This window comes from Adiantum capillus-veneris, chromosome 18 (assembly GCF_014529385.1).
Source record: "Adiantum capillus-veneris isolate H3 chromosome 18, ASM1452938v2, whole genome shotgun sequence".
NCBI lineage: Eukaryota > Viridiplantae > Streptophyta > Polypodiopsida > Polypodiales > Pteridaceae > Adiantum > Adiantum capillus-veneris.
The window spans coordinates 90,305,907-90,312,041 of NC_140948.1; positions in this window are offsets into that span (position 1 = coordinate 90,305,907).

The following is a 6,135-nucleotide window of genomic DNA, read 5'->3' on the forward strand; positions in this document are numbered from 1 at the left end:
GTCCCTTTGTCATCAAAGACCACTATGCCTGCAGCTGCTTTGTCGGACTCTCGCTTGTAGGCTCCATCAAAGTAGAGAGAGTATGCTCCTTCTACCATAGGTGGTACTGGAGGTAATCGGACTTCTCCTTCCTTAGATTGCTTCTCCTTCCTTTCAAAGACTTGGTAGGTCATGAGTCCCCCCAAACTTGCCCTTGTCGTGCTTTCTACCTCTATCGTGTAGTCAAACTCTTGCAGACGAACTAGCCATTTAGTAATTCTAGCAGACACATCCATGTGTTGTACAACATAGGGAAATATTTCATCCGTGGTTAGAATCACAAATTTCTTAGGCAGCAAATATGACCTAAACTTTGTAGTTGCAAATCTAAGAGCTAGGACTAAGTGTTCCACATGGGTGAAACCTTTCTCTCCTGCTGTCATCATTCGACTAGAGAAGTAGATTGGCCTCATGAAAGATGTCATCGTATCCTTTTGGAGTAGCACAGCCCCCAATGAGTCATCACCAACACTTGAGGTGACATAGAATTTTTCATCCCACTTAGGTGGTGAGATAGTTGGCAGAGTGGCTAAGACCTCCTTTACCTTGTTGTAGTGATGTTCACTTTCCTCGTCCCAAGTGAAAGTTGATCTTTGAGTGAGTTGTTGCAGTGGTAGAACAAGTTGTGATAGTAGATGTATGAATCTACTTAAGTACCTCACCTTCTGTAGAAAAGAGACCAGTTGACGTGCGGTCGTTGGTGAAGGTAGGGCTATGAGTGCGGACACCTTACTTGGGTTGGCGTTGATACCTTTTGCTGAAATTTCATGGCCTAGTAGAATGACTTTACTCTCCCCAATGTGGCATTTGTCCACATTTAATTGCCCACCTAGGCTCTGCAACCTGGCCAAACCTTCAGTTACCTTTTCTAAATGTGAAATACGGGAGCTATATATACAAAAATCATCAATGAACACTCTTATGGATGTTCCAAAGAACGGTTGAAAAACATATGTGACATATCTTTGGAATGTGGCAGGTGCATTTGTGAGACCAAACGGCATAACCCTTTATGCAAAACAACCCCATGGCGTGATAAAAGTGGTTTTTAGCTGATCTTCCAAGGCTATGTGTATTTGAAAGTATCCAGAATAACCATCACAGACGGTATAGCATTCAAAACCCGCTACTTCATTCAGAATTTCATCCAAGAAAGGGAGAGGAAAGTGGTCTCTCTTTGTAGCTGCATTTAGTGGTTTGTAGTCAACACAGACCCTCCACTTACCATTCTTTTTAGGCGTCACCACTACGGGTGACACCCATTCTGCGTTTTCTATAGGATAGATGAATCCCGCCTCCAGCAATTTCCTTACCTCGGCCAAGAGTGCCTTTTCTTGTATGACCCCCAGTCGTCGTAGCTTTTGCACAACTGGTTTTACCCCTTCCTTCAGCTTAATATGATGTTCCACCACTGTAATGCCTGTGATTCTTTCATAGTTGTCAATGAACAGGTTAGGAAATCCCATCAACATTTGCAAAAAACTATCTTTCTCCTCAAGTGTTAATTCCGTAGACAACATACCCTTCAACCTACTTCCTCCTAGGCCAGGTGATTTTCTCTCCTCTTCATTGGGTTTCCCTTTTGGTGATGGATCACCAGTTGTGCTTACCCTTTGTGGATCCTTCATAATGATACCCATCACATCAATGGAACTGTCACTTTCGTCGGTGGATGTGGTCTCCTCCTCAGAACTGGAAGATTCGCTAGTGGTTTCATCTGCCGATGTTTCCAGATTCATTTCCTTTTGCTTGCCAATCCTCATGTCGTAGTAGATTGTCTCCCCTTTCTTACCGGTCATGCGTAGAAGGCCAGTACACCAGTCCTATTTTGCCTTCATGGCCATCAACCATGGCCTTCCCAAAATTAGTGGATAGCCCTCCCCCTTAGTAGGCATTACAAAAACATCTACCTCTACCTCAATGTTGAAAGCTTTGATTTTCACGGCACTTACCACACCCACACACTTTACTTTTGCGTTGTTTGCCATCTTTGCCTTGCATGGAGAAGGCCTGTCAACCTCGAGCCCTAATCGAAGCATCATAGCTTCGCTCATTACACATATTTGTGCACCTCCATCAATGTAGGTGTTTCCAACCCTCTTTCCTTTTATGTTTACGTCGACAATTGGAAGGATGTCATCCATGTTGCATCCCGAAATTGCTCCGGCTACCTTTGTTTTGGAGCATCTTGTACTCACCATTTTAGACCATTGTCGCCTTACTTTAGGTACAAGATGTAGCAGCTGTGGCCATGTAATCTTTGGTCCTTGCTCTGCCACATCCAATGTTAGATCATAGGGCTTTGAACTTTCCCCTAGCTGGAAGTCGGTGATGCCCAATTTCCGTCGTGGCTTGGATGGCCTCTTGCTAGTTTCTCCTCTCATGCTCTCTCATCATCTGATTGTGTAGCCTTCTCCCTCCTAGCTCTTTTCACAGTCATGGCCTCAAGTGGTTCTAAAAAGGTTACCTTCTCCTTACCCTTGTCCCTCTCCTTTGCTCTGGGTGGATCCACTACTACGGCTTTTCCTTTCTCTTCTAGCCTTATGATGTTTACAGGGCGATCAAGTGGTGGGGCTGGTGGAAGAGGTGGAATGGATGCTTGTAGTGGTGTCTGGGGTGGACGTAGAATTTGTGTTGGTGGGGTTGGTGCTCGGGGTGGGGGTGTTCTTTCTCTAGGGGGTGACAATTGGTTCCTCCTACCTCCTCTATTATAGTTTTGTTGTGGTTTGGGACAGTAGTACATATCGTGACCGTCTTCTCCGTAGTTGTAGCAATGATACTCCCTGTTTTGTCGTCGTGCTCTTCCAGGGTCTTGATCTCTTTCTTGACTCCTCCCTTGTTGTATTAAGTGGACAGACAAATTCTGCAGTAGTGATCTCTTACCCCAAGAGCCGGTGGTGGTGGTGGAATGGTGGTTGTCATAGTTGCTAGTCGACGCGATGTTCCTGATTCTGCTGACTTGGTTTCTTTGGCTTTCATTCGCAGCTTCTTGTCTTTAAGGCGAGCAATCTCAACGGCTAACTCGTACGTAGCCGGGAATCTACCTTTCACCTTCTCCTTGAGAAGCGGCCATAAGCCATGCGTGAACCAATCTTTTTTTAGGAAATCGGGTGCAGCTTCCCCCCTTGCCAGTGACTCAACCCACCGTTCCCACAAATCCACAAATTTGGACTCATAGGTGGCATATTCTAAAAGACCCTCCTGCTTCAAGTCTCTCAACTTGTCCCACAACTTTTCTGAAGTGGTACCTCCCCCAAAGCGCCTCTTAAAAGCGGTTTTTAAGGGTTCCCAGTCATCCTTAGTTGCTTGTGGAAGTGCATTGTACCATGATCTAGCTTCTAGCTTCATGAGATGCTTAAAGATTCTAACCCGGGATTCATCCGTATCTTTGTTTCTCACTACACATGCTACTTCAAAGTCATCTAGGAAGTCTGTTACCAAATCCTCCCCCTTCTTTCCTTTAAATGTTGGAAATGCTACACTTGCCATGATTACTTAGAGAGAGCTAGAAAGACACACTGCTTAACTTGCAAAAGTTTTTTTTCTTCTTTACAAGGAGGCGTGTATACCCTCTTATACTAGGACATAGATTAAAACTTCAAACGGTACATTGCCTTGTACCAAAGGTAAGACAAATGGTTGATCTGATGCCAGAACCTCCAAAAACCGCTCCCCACCCGGCATGGTGTCAATGACGTGCTGGTAGTGAGCCTTCACATCCAGTATTACCTTGATTGAGCGTACACTTGTTGGTAGGTGTGATCTGTCTTGAGGTAGGTTGTACTGATTCATGTGAAGCTTAGAGGTGCTTAGTCACTGTCCAATCTTGTGGGAGAGGGTGGTGTTCTTTCCTGAAACAAACTCAGTAGATCCCTAGTTTCTCTAGTAAGAGTGTGAGCCAATGCTTCCGTTATCTGTGCTGCAGCATCAGGTGCGACTTGAAAACTGACTGTGATAATTACCTCAGTGACTTGAGTTACCCGATTCTCAAAGTAGAATAGTGTTGATTCTCTCTTGTGTAGAGCTCCTTCCATTTTGTTGTTGTGGGTTGGTTGTAGGTTGCGGACATGGTTTCGACCTTCTCCTTCTTCTTCTTGGCACTTGGCCTATCTATATCCACTGGGTTTGGCGTGTTGGTTGCCTCTCCCACTGCAAATCGATTACTGTTACGTCTGGCACTCGAGCTTCGATGGACATGCGGAGTTCGTCTAGTTGTGCTTGGAGCTCTTCTTCTTCTGTCGTCCAATTAGCAAATCTTGCTAGCCATTCATCCATTCACAATAGTTTAAGGGTTGCAGTCTTGTAAACCGAAGGGTTTCATGAAAAGATCCTCAGTGGGGGCACCAAATGACGGGGGCAAAGCGAACCCCGAACCCCGACAGCCTCTAAAACACCGGGGACCGAATGGCGCGCCTCGAGCCTGTCATGGTAAAGCAAACAGGGGGCACCACCTAGCTTAGCCGGCTAGGACGCAAACAACACACCACCATAACAAAGTTTTCATCCAAGAGAGATGGATGCTTGGGAGTAATGATGAAGAGGAAAGGGAATGAGATCAAGTGAGAGAGAGAGAGAGGGTGAGGGAGGGGGTATAGCGGCTTAGTACTTAGGCACCACAAAAGGATGGCGAATCCGCACACCCTTCACACATACACAAGCTCACTCCAAACACAAGACTAGGTGGCGATTCCGCACACCTCACATGGGCAAAACATTGCAAGAAAACATACTCACAAAACCTCAAGCTTTATTTAGAGAATTAGGCGATGAAATGGGGAGCATAGGGTAGGGGAATGAGAAGGGAGAGAGTGGTAGAGCACATGGCGGATAGGTGGGAGTTGATGGCGAAGACTCGCACGAGGATTATGGCCATCATCCTTCATTTAGTTGCCCTTCATCTTTCATAGCCAAGGGTGTAGAGGTCATGCTCAAGACAAGCATGGTGATTGCGGTGATGGTGATGGTGTGTGTGTGTGTGTGTGTGTGCACTAGGCACACACAGTGCATAGTGTGTTCTTTGGTGATGTTGTGTGTTTTTGTGTGATGGTGACCCCTCTTTATATAGGGGAGGAGGGGGGGAGAAATTCTAGAATTTAGAAATGAAGAAATCATTATCTACATAGGCCATGTGACTGTGGGCCCCACTTGTCTAGCTGTGTGTATATGTGCCAGAACAGCAGTCTCATGAGAGAGAGAGATGGGTTGATGAAAAAAAAGTGAGAGGTGACATGGAGAATAAAGTAATTACAAGAGGGGAGAGAGGGGAGTGTGCTCAGAGGTGAATCTGTGTGCAGATGTGTGTGAACACAAGAAAAATCAGGTAACCACCGGGTGGGGATGGGTCTGTGGGCACTTTTTTCAGTGAAACTGAGTGTGTGTGAGTGTGGGGGAGGTTATTTAGCTACAATACAAGAGTCATGGCGCCCTTTAGAGAGAGGGGGGGGTATTTGGGTCATGGGATATGATAGGAGAGAGAAAGAGGTGGTGGGGTATACTATTTTGGAAGATAGGGTAAGTTGCATGTGAGTTAGGGTGCATTATTGGTGAGTTATAATGCATTATTGGTGAGAGGTGGGGTAGCTTGAGGGGAGAGAGAAAGGAGAAAGGACAAAGGGAAGAGAGAGGGGGTTGACCTTTTGAGTGGAGGAGAGGAAAAGGGACACCCGGCGGGGCAACAGTGAAGAAAAAGGAGGCAAGGTGGGGATGGGCTACCCCGCAGGCATGAGGTGGCCTATTTTACCTTTCTTATATATTTACATAATCATACTTTATTTTTTTTCTTACTTTTTCCAATGCCTTTTATCACTCCCTCCATAAGAGGGGGTTTTCATGGGGTGGGGACGAGAGAAGAGGGGGTGGGGGCTTGGCTTGTGAAAAGCCCCCATCAACGACAGTGTCGAAGTCCTCACACGCCGCTCTTAGATGTAGATCTGCACTGGCAAGAAGGGTAGTTAATTATTTTATGATCAGCAAGAGAGGTTATGAAAGGGTTCATAGCTTAGCCTCAACATATACAACAAGGGTCGCCTACAGAAGCTTGCATGCTCTCTCTCTCTCTCTCTCTCTCTCTCTCTCTCTCTCTCTCTCTCTCTCTCT